Here is an 11,360-nt window from a genome sequence, read left to right on the forward strand (position 1 = left end):
AGGCATGCATAGACCTGCGGGGGGGCGTCCCATGTTTCTCTAGATTAAAACTGGCACCTAAGATCCACACCCTTGGTTTGGGCTATAAAGCACATTTGCTTGCAGCGAAGGTAATTTACAGTCTTGGTATATTAAGCGACGAGGCATCGACGCCATGGTCTGTAGATTACTGCCAGCATGCGCACCGTGCAACGCGATGGCGTTACACACCGGAACTCAGATATCAGCAAAACCATGTCAAACGACGGATCGAATTATTTGTTAATCATGGGATACAATATTCCGCATTTCTTTGTAGTACAAGAACTGTATCTATATCTTGTCAGGCGGTGAGACTTTTGACTTTCTTTTTGAAAGAAAGTTGTGAGTAGGAACTAAACGATACCCACCTGATTAATTTCTGAGGATCTTACTTCAGTTCCTGTACAAAACATTTAAAAATATAGGCCCTACTTCTGCATTTTATAAAAGTTTTCCAATTTTTGATTAACTTCCCATTAAATCGTTATTTTATGGTAAAGAATAGTCTACATAATTTCGAACATACCAGGAATTTTATGACTAACTAACTGCCGGTCGTCACCCACAAGTCAGGGAACAGAATGTCGCAATGCAAACTATATTAAATCTTACTTTACTCAACGACTCTGGTCACATGACATTAAGAGGAATTCCTCTGTACAATTAGCTAAGTTAATCTCCCCAGACATTTCCAACATCAACTCATAATTAAAAATAATAAAATGCCGAGTGACTGTTGATGAAGGAGTTTATGCAAACAAAAGAATGTACCAATGATCATTAACTGCGACTGACAGACCTACAGCATGCAACACTGTCACGGCAGAAGTATGCAACAATGTAACATTCGTTTAGTGGCGGAATTTCCTTATGTGTTTAAACGTTTGCTTTAATAACATGAAACAAACCATTGTTCCATTGGAAAAAAAATGCTTCAGCTGGTATCTTCCTTGCAACAAACAATTCCTCTCAGGTCCTCCGAAAACATGGGCTTGGTTTTGACGACTCAAGTCCCAAACGTACAGCAAGCTGCGCTGGTCTGCTTTCAGAAAAGCCGACCAAATGACCAAACGCAGTTCGGGCGAGAATGCTCTGCGTCACAGTCACCCCATAAGCCTGTGTGTTTCACAGCTGCTCTTCACTGATCTGGGGACAGTGCTCGTCATTCAGAGCTGCGCTTTTCTCCACGGGTGGCATTTGTTGGCTGGTCCTGGGGGGGAATTTGCGTCCTGCTGACACTGTATGTTATCACATGTGCCTGATGCACAGATATCGTTTTCTCTACATAAATGTGCAAACTTAGGCAGGTGCCTGATACATGGAAATATATATAAATATACCAAGGGGACGCCCCCCCCCTAATCGGCGCTAAGATAAACTAAGGGGAACCCCCCCCCCCCATTGGTGGCAACATATCAAGATGGATGCCCCCCAAACCCCGCCTACACGTTTCACTCTTTCTGTTCAGTGATTCCATGGTGTTTAAGGCCGTGAATAATGACATCAGCCTTCACAGGAATGTGCAGGTAGGTTTGCTTCACTGTGGTACTGCAGTCTGTAGTCATTTATGTTATTCATAATGTTTATACTTTATTAATTTCTTCCTGACAGACTATTCTAGCTACAGGTGTTCTGAAGTTTATTTTATCTGGGCTGTAGTGTCCTACGCCCTGGTCTGTCGGCCTACTGTTGTGTAGTGTAACGGACAAGAAACTTGCAGCTGATGGAAAAACCCATCTGGTCTCTTCTTAGGAAATATGAACATTGTCCTGTAGCCAAGATAAAAGAAACGACAGTAACTTCACCTTTCTTGGAAAATCATTAGTTCCATCTCATGCTGGAAAGTTGACTTTGCAGAATCACAGGATGTCTGCCTCCGTTGGGCCCTGAAGAGTAATGCGGGTGCATTTCAGAGTGAAGCCATCAAAACAGCTTCAAAATGAAGCACTTGGGAAATAATGGCATTTGTTTCTGGCCACGGTGTTTGTGCTCCTACACTTTGGTGACTATTTATTGCTGACCCACTTTGCGGAATGTGGTCTGCATTCTGATCAGAGCACTCAGGATAATTGCAGGAGAGGCCCTCGTGTAGCCGGCATCCGCATCCACATCCACATCCGCATCCACATCTGCATCCAGATCCGCATACACATCCATATCCACATCCAGATCCACATCCGCTTCCAGATCCACATCCAGATCCACATCCGCATCCACATCCGCATCCAGATCCACATCCGCTTCCAGATCCACATCCAGATCCACATCCGCATCCAGATCCACATCCGCATCCAGATCCACATTCGCATCCACATCCAGATCCGCATCCACATCCGCATCCACATCCACATCCGCATCCACATCCGCATCCACACAGGCCCACATAGCTTACGATATTCCCGTCACATTCTCTTCTTATAAACTAATCTTAGAAACAAAAGTGATCATTGTTTGTCATTTCATCAGCCAATACCTTTATTTCTGGGTGGGTTCTGGGGGCTCGTACCAGAGCTGTGACGTCACTGTGTCTCCGTCCCCCCCCCCACGGAATGGGCTCATGGGGCCCGACATTACGTTGGAATGTGACTCAACTCTGCACCAACCACGCCGCTCAGTCACTCCGGGGGCCTGGAGACTCCCACGGAGGCTGAGGAGAGCCGCCCGCTCTGTCTCCGAGCGCGATCCTGGCGATGGATTCCCTGGCGATGGGTGTCCGTGGCGATGGGTGTCCGTGGTGACGTATTTAGGTCAGAAATGCTGACGGGTGACATTTACATACCGCGGAGGAGCAGGAGTGACAAGCAAGCGTCGTTTCAGATTAGAGAGACAGGCAGAACCCCCAGCTGCCGTGCTCTGCCTTAACTGTAAGACTGAAACACTTTGTGGTGTGTTAAGGGAACCTAACCTGCCACTGCACAGTGCTGCAAACTGCACGTCTGTGAGGCTGGAATTGAAATCATTTGTGCCTGTCCCTGTCGCGCTTTACCACACAGAAGAGGGAAGTGGGCACAATTGCAGAAGTCGCAGAGCGATGCGGAAATGCAGACCCTACCAAACGGCAGTGGTGGTTGTCATGGAGAAAATAAATATTACAATGGGATTCTGGGGCTTTCTGGGCACATATGGGACAATGATGTATGGACTGATGGGTGCTGCCGCTGCGCGAAGTGTGGAGCCCGTCTCGCTACTCCCTCCACCTGGTGGCCTCCGCGACCGCATGCTCCTCAGATCTCTGCGTCACAGCCTGCTCCAGATCCACCAACGTCCACCTTCCCCCCAGGATGGATGCACTGCGAAGGAGCTGTAGGAGCGGATGGAACATAAATGCTCCTTCGTTGGGAGCCGTTGCTCTAGTAACGGCGTATGTACTTGGGTGGGTGAAAGGAGGGAGACACAGATTTGGAGGGAGACGCAACTGCATAGATCAGCAGTGCCTGAGGCACTGGCATGTGGCTGCTTATACAGGCACTGGCACATGGCCGCTGATACAGACATTGGAACACAACCGCTCATACAGGCACTGGCATGTGGCCGCTGATACAGACACTGGAATACAACCGCTCATACAGGCACTGGCACGTGGGCGCTGATACCGACACTGGAACACAGCCGCTCATACAGGCACTGGCACGTGGCCGCTGATACAGGCACTGGAACACAGCCGCTCATACAGGCACTGACACGTGGCCGCTGATACAGACACTGGAACACAACCGCTCATACAGGCACTGGCACGTGGGCCCTGATACAGGCACTGGAACGCAGCCGCTCATACAGGAACTGGCACGTGGCCGCTGATACAGGCACTGGAACACAGCCGCTCATACAGGCACTGGCATGTGGCCGCTGATACAGGCACTGGAACATGGCCACTCATACAGACACTGGAGCACAGCCGATCATACAGGCACTGGCACATGGCCGGCCGCTCATACAGGTACTGGCATGTGGCTGCTGATACAGACACTGGAATGCAGCCATTCATACAGGCACTGGTACATGGTCAGCCGCTCATACAGGCACTGGCACGTGGCTGCTTATTCAGGCACTGACACGTGGCCGCTGATACCGACACTGGAACACAACCGCTCATACAGGCACTGGCACGTGGGCGCTGATACAAGCACTGGAACACAACTGCTCATACAGGCACTGGCACGTGGGCCCTGATACAGGCACTGGAACACAGCCGCTCATACAGGCACTGGCACGTGGCCGCTGATACAGGCACTGGAACACAGCCGCTCATACAGGCACTGGCACGTGGCCGCTGATACAGGCACTGGAACACAGCCGCTCATACAGGCACTGGCACGTGGCCGCTGATACAGGCACTGGAACACAGCCGCTCATACAGGCACTGGCACATGGCCACTCATATAGACACTGGAGCACAGCCGATCATACAGGCACTGGCACGTGGCCGGCAGCTCATACTGGCACTGGCACGTGGCTGCTGATACAGACACTGCAACACTGCCACTCATACAGGCACTGGCACATAGCTGCTGTTACAGACACTGGAGCACAGCCGCTCATACAGGCACTGGCACGTGGCTGCTGATACAGGCACTGGCACATGGCCGCCGCTACAGACACTGGAGCATAGCCGCTCATACTGGCACTGGCATGTGGCTGCTGATACAGACACTGGAACGCAGCCATTCATACAGGCACTGGTACATGGTCAGCCACTCATACAGGCACTGGTACATGGTCAGCCACTCATACTGGCACTGGCACATGGCCGCTGATACAGACACTGGAGCACAGCTGCTCATACAGGCACTGGTACATGGTCAGCCACTCATACAGGCACTGGCACGTGGCCGGCCGCTCATACTGGCACTGGCACATGGCCGCTGATACAGACACTGGAGCACAGCTGCTCATACAGGCACTAGCACGTGGCCGCTGATACAGGCAAGGCTGTCTCGTACGGACGCCGGTGTGAGGTGGCCAGTTGTACGGATGTCAGTGAGCAGCCACTTATACAAACACTCAGGGCTCCTCTCCCACCCTCCATGAACACCATAAGCTGGAGGGTGGACTTGAAATGAATGGGGGTGGGTTTGAAACCCAAATTAACATACACACAGGCACACAGACAGACAGACACACACACAGACACAATTCAATACTTTTCATATTTACGAAGCACGCTTATTAAATCAGATTTAATAAATAGAATCTTTTCACACTTCCCCCACAATACCTGTTTTTCAGGTGTTACTGTGCTGAAAGAAAAAAAAAAAAACTAAAAGACCGAATCTCGGTGCACACAGTCACACTTGTGCACACACACGTTTGCCTTACCTTAACTCCAGGATTCCTCGTATGACTCTGTGAGCCCACCAATCATCATCTTCAGCGTCCTCCTCGGCTCGGGAGGAGGTCTCTCCAGACCACCTGGAACTGAGGAGGCGCCTTCGGGGCCCAGACCAGCGAAAGCGGCGCCCAGATGTGCAGATTCAGACGAACTGACAGAGGAGGCCTTGTCTTCTGCTGCAAAAGACACCACAACGCTGCCAATATTCAGGCCTTCCTTCACTCTGCCAGAAGACAAGCCAAGGTTTCCTCATTACTGCATCCATTGTTAGACATAATAGAGTTGAAAGCTTACCCATAAATGACTAAACCCAGCTATATTATCCCAGACGGGCAAAACAGGTTTGGATGCAAGGTTAGAGACATTAAGTACATCAACTTGGGCACTCCAGAGACATGAATGGGAATTTAATGTGTTCAACACATTGCTCATTTTTTGCATATAGACTCCCATTAAAAGCTGGACTGCAGAGACCCTGAGACTTTGTGTGAATGAGATGCACCTGCCATGGACGTCCCGTCACTCTGAGGCGTTGCAACAGCCTTAACAGCCTTTTTATGACGCCATCTAATGTGGTCTTATTGAAAAATGACAAATTTCCAGGTTACAATGCAATCATAAACACAGGACAGTATCTATAAAAACATTATAAACCACGAAGGCATAAAAGTGAAAGATGATGTGAACCCTCATTCTCCTAGATCATAGCCATGTATCTCTCTGCAAACACCTCACTGTAAGTTTCAGGGTGAAATTCCTTTTTTTAACCCCGAGAGACCCAGACCAAAACCACATCAGATTCTGCTAGAATAACTAGCTATTTTGACTAAATTTGCCCCAACTCAGTCGACGTCCACTTTCTCGCCCACGGTGGATGCATTTTCATCTTGGAGCTTCTCTTTGTGCTGTGTTGGTCCTGCCATAAACCAGTCTGCAAAGAACATCCCAGTAACCCCATCATTCCCAGCCCCCCCTCCCCCTCCCCCCAGTCACATGATTCTACTTCCTGCCTCACCCACAGGACTTCTCACAGACCACCCCAGACGCTGGCAGCATCTGTCGTCCTGCTTCGGAAGGAGAAAATCAGCAGAATCATCAGTTAAACTGATGATGTGTCCGTCTTGTACGGTAACGTCGGCTATCATAGTCGTCAGCGTGAAGCATCCACACCAGCGACACCCACACGACTTCCAAGCCAAAGAAAGCCAGGCGGCCAGCCTCTAGAGGATCAAGTATTTCTTCAGAGGATGTTCTTCTTGGCCGAGTTCTTGACTGCTTGCATGTCAGCAGCCACCAAATCCTTAGTCTATGTTATGTTCCTGTAGTATCCGCACCTTCTTCGGATGACATTATATCAGTCAAACCAAAACAAAACATTCCACTAATATGTTCTGCATATATACTCAACCACAGGTACTATCTGGTGCTAAGCATCTCCTCATTTAATACTGCTGGAAGGTATTTGGTCGCATCAGTATGTACTAAGTAACTGATAGTTACTCTATGTGTAGCTGAATGGTGAAAAAATTATGACCTGAAGCAAAAAAAAAAAAACATTTAGCCAGCTGTTTATTCAAGTTAAAATCATGTTAAATCCCCTTTCTGGCACCTCACCACATGTCCCAATCAACCCCCACCGCCGGACCTTGGCCCAATCTGATCCCAGTACTCAACCTTTCTGATTGCTCTCAGCAATGACCTCCCCCTTAATGAAATTATATATTCACATAGAAGCCCTTTCAATCATAGTGAGCATCTCAGTCAGTTAAGGATTTGTATGAATATCCAGAAGGTTGTGGGGTCTAATCCCGAAGAATTGTCACCTCACTTCTTGGCCCTTGGGATAAGGCCCTTAACCTCAGCTGCTTGTTAGCTGCTGAATGACTTCAAACTTTCACCCCTAAACTCGCTCTCACTGACATATTCATGCATGTATCTGGGAAAGTGAGATGGGATGTGTGGAAAAACCTTGCGGTTTTTATTATTTTTGTTTTTACTTTATCTAACGCTGTTTTGATGAACGAAGATGCTGCTGAAGTTTTATGAAAGGAAAATGAATGGGCCTGTATGTCAGAAGGTTAATCTGTGTTTTCTGCAGGGTTTTCGGACCCTGTCATCTCGCGCCGTATCTCTGCTCAGCGTGCTCCTGCACATGGGCGGCACTGGCACTGGGACGAGATCCCATCCCATACTGAAAATACTTCACATAAATCACAGGCACTAAAATCCACTGTAAACAATATGAGGGGAAATAAAGGGCAGATTGTATATTACGCTTTCAGAAGCAGCATTGGGCGGCTGAACAGGCTAAGTTTCTATGCCTGTGATCAGATGGTTGCGGGTTCGAGACTCAGCAGAGCAGCCACATGCCTGTGGGCCTTTGAGTAACGCCCCTAACCCTGGCGTAGCTATTTTGATGAGCTGGCTGGAGTGACATTTTGAATTTGAGTTCGCACACACGTTTGTATGTACATAACGGTTTTATTACCTTGTAATTAGTTTGTAGTGTTTGCAAAATACCCCAATGCTTTTGATGTTGCTGATTTTAGATTTATAATGGAATAATATAGTCTGAGAGGATCGCAGTACTCATTACTCGATGGTTAATGCACATGCAGATGTTGCCCCCTAGAGGCCAATCTGAGATGAGCACAATATTCATTACTTGATGGTTAATGCACTCACAGACGCTGCCCCCCCAGAGGCCAGTCTGAGAAGAGCACAGAACTCATTACTGGATGGTTAATGCACAGGCAGATACTGCCACCCAGAGGCCAGTCTGAGAAGAGCACAGTACTCATTACTGGATGGTTAATGCACAGGCAGATACTGCCCCCCAGAGGCCAGTCTGAGAGGAGCACAGTACTCATTACTCAATCTCTTAAATACTGTAATGACTCACATAAACCAAGGAGGCAGCAGGACAGCAGGATGTCACTGGGGTGCTGCTGTTGATCTCAGCCCCAGCCCTGTAGAGCGGCTCACTCATATCACGCAGGCTATTTTTGTTTCACCCAGACTCCCACTTGTCGGCTAAGTAAACAGCTCAGTGTAGGAGGCCAAGAGAGGGAAGTTTTGTGTTCTTTCCCAGCTATAATCGTCATATGGACAAGTGAGAAACAGCCTTGCTTGATTAGCATTCAGTAACAGGCCAGCATAAGATTCGTCAAGATGTGGAAGGACTTAGCATGAACGCAGAGTGTCTGCTGACAATACTGCAGGACTAAAGTTAGCTCCGCTTACGGACGGGTAGGTGTGAGGCCACGATCGTCAGGTTAGGGAAGAGGGAGGGGGCTCACATCGCTGAAAGATGATTGGCCAGGGAGTGAATATTTGTGGGAGATTGCAGAGATAGCAGATCTCAGCCCTTCTGAAATGAATACGTTATACACTATGGACACCCCCACATTCACTGACCTGACACACTGGAGTTTTTTCACTCCTCACTCACTTTCCACCATTCCAGCCTTTTTCGATTAGCCTGCGAAATCCCCAGTCAGTTCGCTTGATCTCCACGTGCTGCGGACAGCTGACAGAGTAATAAACCGGAAGACAGCAGAGTGCAGCTGCAGTGATATGGAATAAGGTTCCGCAGAGCGCGGTTTCACTGCAGGAGGTCTGTCTGGCTGCCAGCATGGTGCGCGTAATCATCTACAAAGCTACTAATTAGAAAGTGTAATCAGCCAATCCAAATTAAGCCAGCCACACTTGAATTTAAGTCAAGCCGACAGCTATGACATCACGCCAGATCAGGACAGTCTTATACCACACAAAGTCAATTTGCTCTCATCAAATTAGACCATACGATTTAATTTAAGTAATGGAGCAGCCATCCGCATTTATATATAGTTCAAAACCAAAAATAACTTCCCATATAACTGCCATAATCCAGTTATTCTCTCTTAAGAGATCTTTAAAGTTCTGATTTGATACGGTTGTGCTATAAATGTACATCATAACCCGGATTTGTTAGCAAACACATGAAGAATTGCACTTAGGAAGTTGCTCGTGTGAAAACTGAATTGTACATCATAACATTAAAGATAATGGCACAAGATCCAGTTCATATGTAGAACTAATTTATTCATGTGCATGATAATCATATTATTCACCACAATGACTGCTGATACATTGCATGACAGCTCACACAATGGCCAGCATCCAGGATTTATTCCCAGTTCACTAATGATGATATGGGATACATTGTATGACAGCTCACACAATGGCCAGCATCCAGGATTTATTCCCAGTTCAATAATGATGAAATGAGATACATTGTGTCACAGCTCACACAATGGCCAGCATCCAGGATTTATTCCCAATTCACTAATGATGGCATGAGATACATTGTATCACAACTCACACAATGGCCAGCATCCAGGATTTATTCCCTGCTCACTAATTATGAAATGAATGCAAATTGTACTGCAATATTTAAACGGGGCTTTGCGATGCGCCAAGCATCCAGTGCTTAATATTTAAGTTTAGTTACTAGTGTTTTTTTTTTTTTTTTGCTGACTGAGCTAAATGCAGTTAAATAAATTCTAAGCACTGTTGTTGCTTCATAATTGACTTCCCTGGACACATTTTCTTTGTACGTGGAATGACGCAGGAAATGAGTCCCGCTACCGGAGTGTAGTCAGCGTAAGTCAGGATGACGGGAATGACTCTCAGTCCTTTCATGAACAACAGGACAGTGTACAAGACATTTTTCGGGGCAGGTGGTCAAAGCAGGGACGGATTATGGGTTGTGTGGGCCCTTGGACAAAACGTTCGCGAGGGCCCCCCACCCCACCAGCACCACCACCATCATAACCACCACAATTCAAGGGCCCTTGACAGCCAAACACCCTCCCTATAGGGTCAGGGGCCCTTGTAGGCAGAGGATCAAAGAATGTAGGTCCTCTAAAATAGACAAACAAAAATACATTGTTGATAAGCGTTGCAAATTGTTTTGGGCTAGGGGCCCCACGGGCCCCCTGCACCTCAAGGGCCCCTGGGCAGCGGCCCCGCTGGCCCGGTCCGTAATCCGTCCCTGGGTCAAAGGTGCAAAGGCATTTTAAAATAGGTTCAGCCCCCCCTGTGTAGGCTTACTTGTTCCTCGAAGTCTGTGCGCCGCACTGACAAGCAGTATCTTACCAATGTAACTTCACGTCATGGTTTCCCACTTCTATTACACTTTTGTACAGCCTTGTGGCTGTATATAGCAGTGCTGCGTATTCATTCGCCGTCTTCACACAAATACCGGGCTTTTGGCGTCCTTAAACATTTGTCACCATCCCACAAACTGTGAATATGTTTACTGAAGGGGGGGGGGTCACATTCTATGGACAATTTAGAAATGACAGGTCACATAACTGCACCGTGAGAGAAAAGCACAACACTACACACCAGAGCCTTGGTGACATACAGGACATGACATACTGTATAAATAAATGTGCGCTGCTATCCAGTGAAGTTGCGAAATGCAGTGGCTCATTCCGGCCGCTAGGTGGGAGCATCGCCTCACAGTAAGACGGTGAATTGGAGCGATCTGTGCTCAAACTTCTGTAATAATGATGGCAGGGATCGTAAAAGCGCAGATGCTTTGCAGAAACGGGAGATCAAACACGGTTTCTCAGCTGTGTCGTTCTCAAACGTACGAAGGCATTATTTCCGCTACAGGAAATGTATAAGAAAGTATCCGCAGTTCTGTTCCTAAACATGATTAATTATCCAGTTTGTAAACTGGTTGCTATTTAGAAGTCTACGATAAATTTCAGCTATGAAATCTCCGCAAGCCTTTGTGAAAATCAGTGTGCAGGTAGTCGGCGGAGACTTGGGGCAGGACTGTATCCAATGTCAGGCTCGTCGCAGTAGTGGGTGGGACTAGAGACGCCTTACTAATAACGTGTCTATCGACTGTACTTTGTGTGGATAGCGGTGGAAACACCCTTAAATAAAAGCTTAGCCCTAACAAAACACGGGAGGCATAGCGTAAGGTAAATATTTTTCATTATTTTTACAAGAT

This window comes from Brienomyrus brachyistius, chromosome 24 (assembly GCF_023856365.1).
Source record: "Brienomyrus brachyistius isolate T26 chromosome 24, BBRACH_0.4, whole genome shotgun sequence".
Classification (NCBI taxonomy): Eukaryota; Metazoa; Chordata; class Actinopteri; order Osteoglossiformes; family Mormyridae; genus Brienomyrus; species Brienomyrus brachyistius.